We start from the raw sequence: 16840 nt of genomic DNA on the forward strand, positions 1-16840 counted from the left end.
CATTGCATAATTCACATATATAATGCCTTTGCAACAAGATAGCATTGTATAATTCACATATATAATGTCTTGCAACAAGATGGCAATGCATAATTCACATATATGGTAATTAGACACTGAACAGGTGGCATTCACACAAAGCATGTCTAAACTAATCAAATGACATAGAAATGCGAGACACCATATGCACGATATGAGCAACATAACCCTGCCAAGTTAGAGCATACACCTCGGGGGGGGGGGATAGGACTGGTCATCTGTCTCTGAATCCTCCTCTGAGGAGCTATCCGTAACCAGGGAGATATGCACTTCGTCAGATATCATAGTCTGCTTTGAAGACCTTGTTTTCACTCCAAAATTTGCCATCACTGTGTCAAATGGCTGATGCACACGAAGAGCAGTTGAATGTACTAACATTGTTGACAAATGTAATATGTAACGGAAAAAGGATGGACTGATATAATTTACATATAAGATGACTGGCTAAGCATGATGGCATTGCAAAATTCACATATATGATGGTTGGCTAAACAAGATGGCATTGCATAATTAACATAAACGATGAATAAACTAAACAGATGGCATGCGCACAAAGGATGTCTAAACTAAGAAGATGACATATTTGATGTATAAAGTAAGCAATGCAAGACACCATATGCATGATATAACCAACATCAACATGCCAAGTTAGAGTGAAGACCTCAGGGGGTAAATAGGAGTTGTCTTCTCCTTCTGAACCCCCCTCAGAACAGATATCTTCCTCTCGATTACAATCCGAAATGCGTGGAGGGGGGGGGGCTGCCTTTGCGCCTACCATGGAGCGACGTCTGCATGAAATTTTATTGCCACGCAAGGCTCGTCTCTTTTGCTCTACATGTTCAGTTCCATTGTTTACAATAAATGTCATGCATAGGAATAAAACATAGTGAGATTATGTAAGGAGTGCATGCAGAAATCCAGAGTGATGGTAGCAACCTGTGGATAGACCCAAAACCAATAATAGCAGGCAGATAATGGCTTCAGTTAAAAAATACAGATAATGGCTTCTTTACTGTTTGTTTCCCACCCAACATGAAACTCATAGTAGACACCGGAGATTAACCAGATAGTAGATAGATACTATTGATAGCGGCCCCGATATGTACCATACAACCATTTAAAAACTCAAGTTTCACCATTAGTTTGGAGCTGACGCAGAGTCTAATCGGTGAACAGGACGATAAATTAGCATGTAATATTAAGCGATGCATAACGTAAGCAGACACGAAAGAGTGCGACCACTCTTGCGGACCCGTGTAGTCCTCGAGGTCATCTGCTCGGTTGATGATGGTAATGAAGTTTTCATGGCTGCCGGTGGCGGGGAAGAAGATCTGAGGCGGCGAAAGACAGTCTGGAGGCCGGATCCCTGCTGTGCTGGACCCTTCTGTCGTTGGAGCAGCTGAGATGGTGTAACACCCCAAAAATTTAACCATGGTTTTTTTGTTAAAATTTGCCAGGAGATTAAAATTTTTACTTCCTGGATTTTCTTTTGATTTCAGAACCCCTCTTATTCTTTTAATATTGTGGAGTTTTTACTTCAAGTGAAAACTTTCCAAAAATATTGGACTTCTATACTCTCTCAATAAAACAAGGGACAATTGCATTTTTACCCCTAGTTGGTTCCTACCCACGGGTTTTGCCCTCACTTTTCGAGCTTGCTCAGTTTTTCCCATACTTTTTCCATCGAGGTCCCTCGAATGCCCTTTGACCGTTTGACCAAAACTTTGAAAATTCAGAAATAATTCATACGAACTCAGAAAAATGCAAATAAGATATCAAAATGTTCAGCTAAACATTACCTTTATGGGCATATCATTTGCATTCAGGACAAAAGCATCATTTAAACTACTTGAGGTAATTAATGTTATTGACATTATTAAAAATAAATAGGTATAAACAATATTTTTTTTCGTGAATAAAAATTACATGCAAATGTAGGTGATGTTTTCTGAACATCCTGATAACTTATTTGCATTTTTCCGAGTTTGTATCAACTTGTTATGAATGTTCTAATGACTTTGACCATTATTTGGAAACTTCATAACAAGTTGATACGAACTCAAGAAAATGCAAATAAGGTATTAGGATGTTCAGAAAACATCACCTACATTTGCATATAATTTTTATTCATGAAAAAATATTGTTTATACCTATTTATTTTTAATAATGTTAATAACATTAATTACCTCGGGTAGTTTAAATGATGATTTTGTCCTGAATGCAAATGATATGCCCATAAAGGTAATGTTTATCTGAACATTTTGATATCTTATTTGCATTTTTCTGAGATCATATGAATTAGTTATGAATTTTCAAAGTCTTGGTCAAACGGTCAAAGGGCATTCGAGGGACCTCAATGGAAAAAGTAAGGGCAAAACTGAGCAAGCTCGAAAAGTAAGGGCAAAACCCGTGGGTAGGAACCAGCTAGGGGTAAAAATGCAATTATCCCATAAAACAATTCTTTTATCAGTGGATTTAATTGCATAATTATTTTCCTGAGCTTTATCCCTTTAAAATGGGTTCTCATAAGTTTTAGAGCCCCTTTTGCACTACAACCATTTGATAAATGCATCTAAAATTTTCACCAAAATTTGGGGATGTCATGTGATGTTTTTAAATCACTTTGATGCAAAAATATCTTTTATTCATTGGAGATTTTAAGGTCTACCCCTAGTTTTCAAAACTGGTCTAGTTGGTAAAATTGCACTACAACCTATTTAAATATTTCTTTAAAACTTCCACCAAAATTAGGGGATGTTAGTAGGAGTATATTATTCAGCTTTATGCAAAAACCCACTGGTGTTATTTGGAAAATTTGAGCAAAACATCCTCTTTTGCTCTCTGGTCCAGTTTGGCATTTTCTACTGCAACCCCATTTTATTTTACTCTGTTGGACCTGATTCTTTTTCCTGCTTATAGTCCTCCCTACCAAACCCTTAAGTCCAGGAGAGTGGACCCATTGGAATATTTTTGGTCCATGAAATAATAGCCTTTAGTTTCTGCCCAAATTTGGTTTTCTCAAAAACTTGCACTAACAAGTTTCTATCTTTGAAAAACTAACCTGGCCACCCTCTTTAGCATCTAAAGAGACTATGATCTAGAGTTTTTGGCCACCCCAAGAGATGCCTAGATGCCCACGACATTCTGTCGAGCACTTTGTGTGCATAGCCAGAATTGGCATGATTTTTAGTTGGCATTGTGAGCTTGATCCTCTGACCTAACTAACTTGTCCACTAAGCTCCTAGCTAACCCTAACCCAGGCCTGTTAGCTACCAGCCTCTCTCAATCTCTCTAGCACACGATGGCATTGTGTCGAGCACCTGGCGTGCGTGCTCTGGGTGCACCCAGAGCGCACGTTTTGCACGCGCGCGCACCGAGTCGCCGCATCCCACTACCGCCTCCCCGCGCCCATTCGGGCCCCTTCCCACTCGCAGCCAACACGCCCGCCCCCTCTCTCGCTGCAGAGCCGCCCCTGGAGCTCCACAGCGCCGCCGTTAGGTTGGCCGTGGCTACTATCGGCCGGCCACAGCAGGCTCCTGCCCTGGACGGTGCCGCCCAAGCCATACGCGAGCGCCAGCTGCCCTCTGGAGCGGCTTGAGCTCATCCGCAAGCTCGTTTGCTAGCGCTCATCGCCGCCACGTTGCTCTGCAGCTATAGAACGACGGTTTGCCACCGAGCTTATCCACGGCCGCCACGGAACCGACCTCACCCGCTATAAATGGTGTCCCCGAGATCCTCCAAACCCCCAGGCAAGCTCAGGCCATCCCTCTGATGCTCCTGTAGCCGGCAATAGACAGGGAGATGCCGTCTTCCCCCTCTCCGGCCAGCTCGGCCGCCGCCACGTTCCGGTCCCGCTCGTCGCAACTAGAGCCTCCCCCGTCCATCTGGTGCCACCATTCAACTCCCCTGAACCTTGCGGAGCCACCCCGCCTGTCGAACGTGACCGGGAACCATCGTAGCCCAGACCCCAAAACCTCCCGAGGCCACCTCCGCCGCGGAGCTCGCCGCCGGTGACTCCCTTCGTCCCCTCCTACTTGGCGACCACTGGGAGGACCGCCCTGGACTGGCGAATCCATCCCCACCCTCAGAACCCCGCGGGGAGCCGCCATTCGCCGGTGTTGATCGCCGGAGCCTCGCTGTTGGTGTCAAAACCGGCGGATCTTGGGTAGGGGGTCCCGAACTGTGCGTCTAGGCGGATGGTAACAGGAGACAAGGGACACGATGTTTTGACCTAGGTTCGGGCCCTCTCGGTGGAGGTAAAACCCTACTCCTACTTGATTGATATGATGGTATGGGTATTACAAGAGTTGATCTACCACGAGATCAGAGAGGCTAAACCCTAGAAGCTAGCCTATGGTATGATTATTCTCCGTCCTACGGACTAAACCTTTCTGGTTTATATAGACACCGGAGAGGGCTAGGGTTACACAGAGTCGGTTACAATGGGAGGAAATCTTCATATCGTATCGCCAAGCTTGCCTTCCATGCCAAGGAAAGTCCCTATCCGGACACGGGATGAAGTCTTCAATCTTGTATCTTCATAGTCCAGGAGTCCGGCCAAAGGTCATAGTCCGGCCATCCGGACACCCCCTAATCCAGGACTCCCTCAGTAGCCCCTGAACCAGGCTTGAATGATGATGAGTCCAACGCGCAAATTGTCTTCGGCATTGCAAGGCGGGTTCCTCCTCCGAATATTTCATAGAAGATGTTTGAACACAAGGATAGTGTCCGGCTCTGCAAAATAATTTCCACATGCTACCGTAGAGAAAATAATATTTACACAAATCTAATCTGCTGACGTATTCCGCGGCGTGACATCATGCCACGGCCTAGACTTTATTCATTTTACCGTTCCACCCCAGCACGCTTAGCGAGGCGGTTTTCTTGGCACGTCTTGTTGAAGCAGAGATCGTGTCCCATTATTCCGGGATTCTCATCAATACGGGCGTGGGCAACCCAACCGTGCCTTTTGGTATGACTCTCCAATTGAAAGTGAGTCCTAAACGGTTACGGGGAGGGCTCTTGGTATTCAACTCCTTTATAAAGAGACCAAGGCTCGACCCCCTCTTTCTTCAATCCAGTCAAATCCGCCCCTCGCCTCGAGTTCCACACTCAAGGTTTCTAGTTTTAGGCGCTTCAGACCTCCAACGATGTCCGGCTCCAACCTTCCTGGCCGGTGGGTGCCTTCCTCCGTTACGGAAGAAGACGTGCGAAGGCTGAGAGATGCCAGGTATCTAACTGGCGAAATCTCGCATAGGCTGCCTGCTCAAGGGCAGGCCATTCCTTCTCCTCAGCCCGGCGAGAGCGTGGTGTTTACGTCTCACTTCCTTCGGGGGTTAGGTTTCCCGATTGATTCCTTTGTGAGGGGGCTGATGTTCTATTACGGGCTGGAGTTTCACGACCTAGCTCCGGAGTCCATCCTCCATATTTCATCGTTTATTGTAGTGTGTGAAGCTTTCCTCCATGTTACCCCCACTTCGGATTGTGGCTTAAAACCTTCAAAGTAGAGACGAAGATGATCGAGGGGCAGCACGCTGAGTGCGGAGGAGCTACCATAAGCAAGATAGCCGGCGCTCCATGGCCCGAGGGCACTTTCCAAGAAGAGTTCGGCCTATGGCAACGAGACTGGTTTTATATCACAGCCCCCAGGGGCACCACATGGGTGGCGCCTCCTGCTTTTCGCTCGGGTCCCCCGCCACAGCGAGCGTCATGGGTCAATGAATGGCTTATCTGGGGTCCATCCAAAGACGTGCCCCTACTGCAGGGCTGCATTCGAGATCTCTTAGAAAGAGATATTAACCTGACCGTAGTGGCGCAAGTTATGCTGATTTGCCGCACGCTACCCTGCAAACATCGCCCCCTCCGCCTGTGGGAATTCAATCTGGAAGGACCGCGAGTCCTCCAACATTTTATGGGCGCAACGCTCATGGAGATGTACAAATTGTTCTTCGGACCACAAACTAGGTGTCCGGACTTATCCGAAGACGCAGGTCTGAGCTGCAATCGCCAAGATGTTAAGGTAAGCAGCCCCATATTCGGACACACCATTCGTATTTTTATCATAAAGCGGCCTTTTGACAGAGCTATCCTTTGAACAGGAATGGATAGCGAAGGCAAAGCTTATCCGGTGTCCAACCCCCCTGCCCGAGACTGCGCCAGATCCTGTGTTAACCAGGATGCTGTAGGTTATGTTTTTAGCAGAGGGCGAAGAGGGGAACCAAGGAGCTGCCGCCTCCATGAAGGAGACTGTCAAGAAGGGAGGAATCAAGAATTCCCCCAACCTGGAAAAGAAAAGGAGGGCCTCTGAAGACCCGGAGGAAATGACCTCGAAACGGGGGAAGAAATCATTGTCAGAGGATCCGGCGCCGAAGACTGCCCCGGCCGCATTGCGCCCTCACAGGGATCAGCTTTCCTCCGATCCGTAAGTAAAGAGAGGGGCTCAAAAATTAGTGGCATCCCTGTTTTATTTCTGAGGAAGATAACCAAAATATTACCTTGCAGTTCGGATCTTGACCCTTCTCAGCAGAGCTCGTCTTCAGGGGATCTCCGTCCGGAGATGATAGAGAGCGAAACACCTCCCCTAGCTGCACCGACTTACGAGGCAGGCGACCCCGAGGTGGCGTCCTGGCGGGTTTCTCCAAGTCCGGATCCTGAAAAAGGTCATCGGGCTAGTCTGGTGCCCTCTGGTGCACGGTCGGAGAGGTTGAAGGATCTGCTTGGGCGAGCGTCCGTCTCAGAAGAATACCGTATGTTGATGAACACGGTGATAGGAAGGATATCATCCACGGAACGCAGGTTGTACGAGGCTGCCAGGAGTTTACTGACAGGCTTTGAGGTACGTGAAAAAGGTGTAGCTTTTGGTAGAGCCGCATAAAATGCGCCCTGTATGAATAGTAGCCCCTGAGACTCTGTGTGTCGTCAAAAATGACGGCGCATGGAGGATCAAAAACCCCAGGTATAAAATGTCACCTTTGTATGAAGGTGGCGAGGCGTTCGGTGGCTAGCCGGACTGATGATTCTGCCGAGTTAAAGCGGCAACTGGACATGGCAGATGCCGACATCGCGCTTGTAAATAAGCGGCTAGACGAGGCACAAGGTATACTCCACAGATATCTGATAAGAGGAGTTCGATGCTCGTTTCTTACAATACATATATATGCTTATTGCAGATAGTGCCGCTTCCGTGGAGAGCCTTCGGGCGGAGCTTGCCCGAGCCAAGGAGCAAGCAAGGAAAAGTGATGCGGCGGCCGTTAAGGCGGCTGAAGAGCTGAAAGCTGAACAGGCTGCTCACTGCCAGAGTTAGAAGGCAATAGCCGAGATGGCTGTAAAATTGAAGGATGCTGCCGACCACTGTGAATTTATCAAGCAAGAAAAAGGGGCGGCTCAGGAGGATCTTGATAAGATCACTACCGAGGCCAAGGATACTCGCTTTGCAATGAGAGCTATGAAGGAGGAGCTGCGTCAGGCCAGAGATATCACGGCTGGAAAGCCCTATCTGCTGCAGATGAAGTTCGGGGACCCGAAGTATGCTCCATTAGACCGGCAGTGGAGTGCGGAAAAGGCTTATCTGGATGTGGCAGCGAGTGCAGCAGACGCAACCGAACACTTCCGAGGTCGAGGTGACCATAAATTGGAGGAACTTTTTTGGTCGCAGTTCCATAATTCGAAGCGCCCACTTTTGGTATCCGACCGTTTAGCCGCCTTTGCGTAGCTGAACAGGCTATCCGGACTAGCCATGATGTATGTTGCGAGTCGTTTGTGGCCGGGGGAGCCAAAGCCGAAGAGTTATTTTGGATTGGTGCAGCAGTTCCTTAGTTCGGTGCCGCATGTTGATGCAATGAACAGGTCGGCGTGCATAGAGGGTGCACAAATGGCTTTTGCCCGCGTCAAAACGTACTGGGCGGATATGAAGGCCAGTATTGTTGCATCCCAGGATTCGGACGAAAGCCGAGTACCTGCCAAGCACTTCTTTGAGGAAGTTCTTCCGGGCGCTCGTTTAATAGAAGCGCAGTGCTCGAAGGATGTAGTGTTCGAATAGCATGTGCTATTGTAAAAGGGATATTTTGATAGAATGTAAAAGCTTTTTATACTTGTGCTTGCAAGAATTATAACACCTCCTGTGCGGCCGTTTAATGTATATGTGTATATAACCTGAAAGATGGCAGTCGTTGGCTTCAGCCCCCACACATATGATGCGGGGGTGTTCGCAAAAAATGAGCCTTTTCACACTTAATCCAAACGTCTTGGTCCTACAAAGGAGGTGATGGCACGGCGAACGAGGCAACCGGACTATAACGCTTTATCACTTTCACTTAGCCATAGGAGTTTGACATTGGGGCTACTTAATAGCCCCTGGAGGCACCGCGCTCTCCCGAATCCAGGGCGCGTGTGTGCCTGACCGGGAAGCGGTCCTTCGTTAAGGCGGAGGAATCCTAGAGATTCCGAGAGTCATCGAGTGGTTGACCAGTCTCTCGCTATATCATGACAGTCAGTTTTCGGCTTTCTCTACTGAGGTGCTCGCCTGGCCGAACCAGGGCACAATCGCAGTAGTTCTCCTGGTGCCGCGTTAGCCGATATAACGGAATGTAAGGTAGCAAAACACAGGAGCCGAGCAAACCCAACATTTGACCAAAGACATGATTTGGAGCTGATGCATATAAGGCCTAACTCGCGACGCCGAACACTCCCTAAGGTATTCGGTCTTTATGAAGATGGGCCGAAACAGAGCCCTTAGTAAAAAAGCCCCTTGTGTCCAGGTACGCGCAAAATTCTGGCATGGCCACATGCCAAAACGCCAGTCTCCTCCTCTGTTATGACGAAGAACCGGGGGATGTTTTCAACAAGAGACAGTAAAAAAGGTTTACACAGGGTCTTTATCTGAAAAGAATCCTTAGGACGGGTCCCTACTGCATGTCTGCGCCTGTGTCTCTATTGTGCTGTATCCTAAACGGGCGTAGCACGGTGTTCGTCTGTGAAAAAGAGGAACGTTAGTAAATAGGCGTGCGAGAAATCTATAGTGAAATAAACGGGATAAAGTTGGAGCAAGAAGGGAGCCGCATTGTCTCCTGGCGTGAACACGCGGAGCCCCTTATATAGGGGTGTGCAGCTATTAAGTCCATGTGTGTTGACACCAGACTCGTCTAGCCGTGTCCGGGCTAGATTAGTGTGCGGCTGTCCAGGCGGCCGCACCCTTACCCGTATTTTGGGGGTCAATTGTTATTCCCCTGTGATGAGATGATGCCTCGTGGGCCGGGCATTTTAAGTGTAAGGGATGCATAGTGTGGTATTGCGTTAAAGCGGGCGAAAGCTTCACGTCCCAGTAGCGCTTGATAGCGGCTTACGAATGGGGCGATGTGGAAGGTTAGCTTTTCGCTTCGGCAGTTGTCGGGTGAGCTGATCTTGACTTCTAATGAGAGGGAACCCATAGTCTGGGTATCTGGGCCTAGCGTGGCTCCTCGAAAGGAGGTTTTGCCGCGGCGTATTAGCGCTGGGTTTACCCCTAGTTTGTGGATTGTGTCATGATATAACAGGTTTAAGTCACTGCCGCCGTCCATAAGGACTCATGTAAATTATAGTCCGTCAATAACCGGATTCAAGACCAAGGCAGTCCAGCCTGCGTTCCGGGCCCCTCTGGAGTAATCCCGATGGTCGAAGGTGATTGGTTGTAACAACCAGCGGCGGTGCTCCGCTGGGGCTGGCTGTGTGGCGCGTGTCTTTATAAGCGCCATTCTGTTTTGCCCTTTTGTCATATGAAGTGAATTCACTGTTTTGACTTCTTGTGGAAACTTCTTTTGTTCTCCGGTGTTCTGCTTGTGGGGCGTGTCGTCATCCTCGCCTGGTGCATCGAGCCCCTTGTGTTCGGCATTGAGTTTGCCGGACTGATTGAAAACCCAACAATCTCTGTGGGTGTGGTTTGCAGGCCTCCCGGGGGTGCTGTGGATTTGACATATTTTATCCATGATTTTGTTGAGGTTAGACAGCTCGTCCCTGTCATCTTTGGGCGGAGACTTTTTCTGATTTTGCTGAGAGCTTTTAAATCCGGCATTGACTGCCGTGCTTGTTGGGCTGTTATCCTTGATTCGGCGCTGTTCTTTGTTACGGCGCGGTTTCCCATTTCCATCTCTAGGTTCAGATGTACTTGGGTCGCTGGTGCTGCTCCTTGCCAACTAGCTATCCTCTCCTGCGCAAAAGCGGGTCATGAGGCTTGTTAATGCGGCCATCGTTCTTGGCTTTTCTTGGTCGAGGTGTCTGGCGAGCCATTCGTCTCGGACGCTATGTTTGAAAGCTGCTAGGGCCTCAGCGTCCGAAGAGTCGACTATCTGATTCTTTTTGGTAAGGAATCTGTTCCAGAGTTTCCGGGCTGACTCTCTGGGTTGCTGAGTTATATGACTCAGATCGTCTGCATCCGGAGGTCAGACATAGGTCCCTTGAAAATTTGTCCGGAAAGCCTCCTCAAGCGCTTCCCAACTCCCTATGGTGTTTTCGGGAAGGCTTTTAAGCCAATGCCGTGCTGGCCCTTTGAGTTTGAGGGGTAGGTATTTAATGGCATGAAGGTCATCCCCTCTGGCCATGTGTATGTGGAGGATATAATCCTCTATCCAGACTCTGGGGTCTATTGTTCTGTCGTATGCTTCTATGCTCACGGGCTTGAATCCCGCTGGAAATTCGTGATCCAGCACCTCATTCGTAAAACATAAGGGATGTGCGGCGCCCCTGTATGTAGGTGTGCCGTGATGTTCGGGTATTTTTTGCATTGTGTTGCTTGTTGGAGCTTGCTTTCTTGGGCCATAGATGGATCTAGTTGGGCAGGTTGTTTGATGCGAATTCTTAAGGGGATCGCTCGCCGGATTGAGTGCGGCACCCTCTGCCGCTTTGGATCGATCGTGGGGTCATCTACCCGACCTGGTGGCTTCTTTGTTTTTTGACTGTGGGGGCTTTATGGCCTCTTCATCAAATTCTGGTAGTAGTTTCCGCTTTGGATAGCTCTTTGTGTGACGACTGCTGCCGTACTTGTGTGCAGTATCCAGCACTTTGTTCCATCTGATCCTGAGTGTGTCTTCTGCTGTTTTGATCCTCCGCTTCTGCTTTTTCAGGCTACGTGCAGTGGCGACGAGCTTTTGGTGGAGGTTCTGATGTTCCAGCGATTTGTCTGGCGTGAGATCGTCTGGACTATTATCTTTTCCGGGGATTGGTTGTTTGGACGGTTGCTCAATGGCATGTTCGTCTTCCGTTGATTCGCCCTGCTCTATGGCTGGGTCTTTGTCGAGGTGGGGCTTTGCGTGGCGCTTGCGTCGCCGCTTTGATTGTTTTTCGGAGGAACGATCCCTGTTTGCGCCCTTTCGATCCTCGTTGTTATTCCTTTTGGGTGTGTCCACCATGTATACATCATAAGATGAGGTGGCTTTCCAGTTCCCTATAGGTGCTGGTTTTTGGTCATCTCCTTCATCGGCGTCCATACCGTCGATGCCTTTGGAGTCAAAGTCTAGCATGTCGGTTAAAACATCGATAGTGGCTACAAAGTGGGTGGTGGGTGGGTTTCAAATTTCTTCGTCCTCCGTATCCCAACCCTGCTGACCATAGTCCGGCCAGGGCTCTCCTGACAAAGAGAGAGACTTTAAAGAGTTCAGGATATCGCCAAAGGGCGAGTGCTGAAAGACGTCTGCGGCGGTGAACTCCATGATCGGAGCCCAATCGGGTTCGACCGGAAGGGGTGCGGAAGATTCGGAGTCTGGAGCGGAGTCCGGCACCTTGGAGTCACGGGCCTTGCAAAGGACTTGGCTGGTATTCGGCTCTATAGCCGTAGAGATCGCGGCTCCTGGGGCGGTGTCCAACCGTCCGTCCCTGGTTAGCGCGGTCGGCTCCGAACTAGCGGTCGGAGCGGACTCCTAAGCATCACTCCGGGCGCTGTCCGGCGGCAGAGCTAGATCATGCCCATCGAGACAGTGCGGCGCGCTCGGCCGTGGCTCGAATCCGTCGAAGATCAAGTCCCCACGAATGTCGGCCGTGTAGTTTAAGCTTCCAAATCTGACCTGATGGCCAGGGGCGTAGCTTTCGATCTGCTCCAGATGGCCAAATGAGTTGGCCTGCAGTGCAAAGCCGCCGAATACGAAGATCTGTCCGGGGAGAAAAGTCTCGCCCTGGACTGCGTCGGGGTTGATGATCGAAGAAGCCATCGGACCTAAAGGCGACAACACAGAGGAACTCTCAATGAAAGCACCAATGTCGGTGTCAAAACTGGCGGATCTCGGGTAGGGGGTCCCGAACTGTGCGTCTAGGCAGATGGTAACAGGAGACAAGGGACACGATGTTTTTACCCAGGTTCGGGCCCTCTCGGTGGAGGTAAAACCCTACTCCTGCTTGATTGATATTGATGGTATGGGTATTACAAGAGTTGATCTACCACGAGATCAGAGAGGCTAAACCCTAGAAGCTAGCCTATGGTATGATTATTCTCCGTCCCACGGACTAAACCTCTCCGGTTTATATAGACACCGGAGAGGGCTAGGGTTACACAGAGTCGGTTACAATGGGAGGAGATCTTCATATCGTGTCACCAAGCTTGCCTTCCACGCCAAGGAAAGTCCCTATCCAGACACGGGACGAAGTCTTCAATCTTGTATCTTCATAGTCCTGGAGTCCGGCCAAAGGTCATAGTCCGGCCATCCGGACACCCCCTAATCCAGGACTCCCTCACCCGCCGCCGCTCGGGCAGATGAGAAAGGAGGGAGAGACGACTGGTCAAACCCGACTAGTGGGCCCCATGGACCCACTATCAGTGACCACGAACCGGTCCACGCTGGATTAAGTGAAGGCGTAAACCCAGAGTACGTCTTCGACGTGTTTATATTTCGAAACATTTTTCTTTTTCTGTTTATTAAAAAAACAGGATTTGACCAAACTTTGACTGGCTATAACTTTTTAAATATAACTACAAATGAGTTGATTATTTTTCCTACCTCTCTCAAATTTCACCTAGTTTTTTTTAAGATTTATTTCAAAAATAATTAGGAAAACTTTTTGTACTGTTTTTAAAGTTGGTGTTAATTTGAATATTTTCAAAAATAGGATTTGTTGGAGAGAGAAGAAAACTTTCAGAAGTTTTAGAATGCACCCTGCCTCTCCACAACTTGAAGGCAAGCATTCTGAACCCTGACATAATATTGTCGTGTGTTGTTTGATGTGGTTACAACACCTCTCGTCTCGGAGTTTCCATTATTTTATGTGATTATGAACCTACTCATAAGTGCATATTGATGATTCCGTGCTATTGGAATTTGATACGTCGTGATAGTAATCACCCTCGTATGCCTTTCATGCCTATCAGAAGGAAGCCGGGAAAGCCTCTGTCTTGGGTAGACACGAGCTTGTCTCCAGTCTTCATCGAGACGATTGTGTCCGGTATGGCATAGTGAGGTATGATGAGTGGTGATTCTGTCTGTTGGTTGAAACATATTTGTCGTGCTAATCATGCAGGAAACACTTAAACCTCCTGAGTCGGCCGTAGATCGAGTCTTGTTCCAGCAACCCCCATACTTGTTTCGTACTACCACTTGTCCCAGCCATAGGTAGGGTACGGTTCAGTAAGTTGTCAACCCCTTCCCAGCACACACCGTACAGAGAGGCCATGGTGGAAGATACCGGCTGCATCCGGTAGGCATGCCACCTGGTCCGGGGGCATGGGTGTTTCCGGTTGTAGCCGAGGGGGTAGCTCCCCTAGTTTTGCGCGTGTTATAAATTTTGTGATCCCATGCTAATCGAGGTTGTAGCCTTCCCACTTAGAGTTTTGCTTAACAAGTGTCGTGGGTGATTCCAGACACCGGTAAGTCAGGCTGGTGTGTGCGGTCAGGTGTGTTTTCAATTAAAAGACCGTAGGCGGAATTAGTCCTGATGGACTAACGAAATCCGTTACCCGTGGGTAAAGAGTACACCCTCTGCAGAGATTATATCTATTCGAATAGCCGTGTCCATGGTTAAGGACTACAGTCTGGGATGTGTCAAGTGTCAGTCTTAGTGTCGGTCTTCGGAGGAAAAACTACTAAAACAGAACATGGATCATGGCTTGTGACTCATGATGATTATGGTTATTATTCGCGACTTTAGAGTCACTCGGACGGCAACAACCACTCGGAGCACCGCACTCCACTCGACGAGCTCATTCCACTCGGCCGGGTAACTCACTCGGATATGTGAAGACCAATAGTCAGCATAACGATTTTGTAGTGGCCAGGTATTATGGCATTGATACTCCACTTTGTAACATAGGAGGTGAGGGGGTGGCGCACTCTATATAAGCCACCCCCACCACTAGACTTGGGGGGTTCTTTTCTTCAACCTCTCTCTCTCTCTCTCTCTCTTCACCATTAGTCTCAGGACTTAGCTCAGGCATGGGGATCCGTTCCTCTCTCTCTTACACACATTGTAATCTCCGGATATATACTCAGATAAAACAAAGCCTGTCCAGAGCACAAGACGTAGGGTTGTTATCTCCACCGTGAGAGGCCCGAACTCGCTAAAACCACCGTGTCACCCATATGCATCTCGATAGATCATGCTCCGTTATCCTACCCCTCTCTTACAGTCGGAGTCGTTCCCACGATAGTTGGCGCCCACCATGGGGCATGGCGTCTATCGAGCCGCGATGCAGATGGTTTTTTATTTTATTCATCTATGTTTATTTTCTATTCTTACTATTCATATTGTTCATCTCAGCAGCGAGTAACAGAAGCATCAAAAAAGGAGGAGAAAAGATGCATCTTCACAGGACGTCATGCCGATCGATTCAAGCATGTACAAGAATCAAAGAGTAACGGATGCCGGTCCAGGTGGTCATCTGGCGCGGACCTGACGCAGCCAGAGCATAAGCTGCACAATGGCGACGCGGACACACGGCGGTTCCGCTCTTCGACATCTCCCTCCATCGCCCCGACGGATCGCCGCGCCTAACAGCGCGCCGCTCCTCCTTCCGATTGGTGGCTTGGCCGCAGCTTCTGCGCGGGCTAGGTAGTCCCAATCGGCCGGCCGACTCCCCGAGCGATGAAGCGCATGAGCCGGCAAGTAGAGCTTCGTCCTCGGCAGATGCGGCCGCGCCTCCGCGGCAGCTCGGCGGTGACAATGAGGCCGACAGCTCGACGGTGATCTCCGCGGGGAGCCTCAGGCCCAGCGTAGCTCCGCCCGCATGCGGCCTCGCAGGACAACGCCGTCCCGCACTTGGATTTCTCACGGGCCGCCTCACCTCGTGCTGGGTCCACGCCGAAGCCGCCGCCGCGGTGCACCAGGGAGCTCTGTGCCCTGCCTTTAACTCTCCCTCTAACCTTAATTCCTTCCCATTTATTTCCTGCATGCAGGGGATAAATGGACGTGGGAAAGGGAAACTTCCCTTGCATGCATCAACAGCCTTAACTCGTGCCTAATTAACACTAACACCTCTTGCATGCAGACTCTGGACGTGGGCAATTGAGTACAGGTCATCTCCACCAGCCTCGCCTGGTCCAGATCGCTGGACTTGAATGGGCAGTGGACCTCCCATGACGTGGCAATAAACCGCTTGCAGGAGATAAATGACCAAAACTTCCATCGCATGCAATACCGGCCTTAACTCTTGCTTAATTACCGCTAATTAAATCTTTTGCATGCGTGTACAGGTTTTGGACGTGGTGAACTTCATCAATGCATGCAACGGCATGTGAAGCGGCAAGTATGGGCGAATCCCGGCGACCAATGGTCTCCGGCACGATGCCCCGGCAGTTCCTTCGTCCGGTGCCAAGCGCTCGGCGATTGCATGTACACTGGAGTCAACACCACACCGCCGCAACCGGAAGCTGGCTCGGTCCCCACACACGACAGCGTCTCCCACGCTGGAGGCACAAACCCGCCATGGTGTGTCGACCAGGAGTTGATCATGCCGCCATGCTCAGCAGCTTCTCCCTCTGGCATCATCCACTCGGCAACAACTCCCTTCGGTCGGCATGACCACTCAGACGTGACTAGTTCGCTCGGACCAAACGAGATCATTGCCATTTGGTCGCCTGCATGCCAACGCTCAGTTGCACACATTTTCATCAATCAGACGCCCCGCACGTCGCCACTCCACGGGACGCGTCTACTTCACTCGGACGCCCCGCACGTCGCCACTCCGCGGGACGCGTCTACTTCACTCGGACGCCCCGCGCCTCATCATTCCGCGGGACGCGTCTACTTCACTTGGACGCCCCGCGCCTCATCATTCCGCGGGACGCATCTACTTCACTCGGACGCCCCGCGCCTCATCTTTCCGCGGGACACATCTACTTCACTCGGACGCCCCGCGCCTCATCATTCCGGGGGACACATCTACTTCACTCGGACGCCCCACGCCTCATCATTCCGCGGGACGCATCTACTTCACTCGGACGCCCCGCACGTCGCCACTCCGTGGCAAGCATCTTCATCACTCGGCCGCCCCGCGCGTCGCCACTTGGTTGGTCACCTCATCACAACTCGGTCATCCCGCGCGTTGCCACTCGGTTGGTCACCTCATCACCACTCGGTCACCCCGCGACACAGCTTTTAAAATCTCATAAATGAGTGTTATTCTTTTTTATATGCTCTAAATCCCCCAGTGGGTGACTTAGTTGCGAATCCATTCTAGTACTCGCCTAAGTTTCAAAAAATCCTACTGAGTGGAGAGCAACCCTCCCACTTGGGGGATTAGCTGCAGTCCAGTACTTGCCTAAGTTTCAAAAACTCCTGCCGAGTGGAGAGCAACCCTCCCACTCGGGGGCTTAGCTGCAGTCCAGTACTCGCCTAAGTTTCAAAAAATCCT

This window comes from Triticum aestivum, chromosome 6B, assembly GCF_018294505.1.
Source record: "Triticum aestivum cultivar Chinese Spring chromosome 6B, IWGSC CS RefSeq v2.1, whole genome shotgun sequence".
Taxonomy (NCBI): Eukaryota; Viridiplantae; Streptophyta; class Magnoliopsida; order Poales; family Poaceae; genus Triticum; species Triticum aestivum.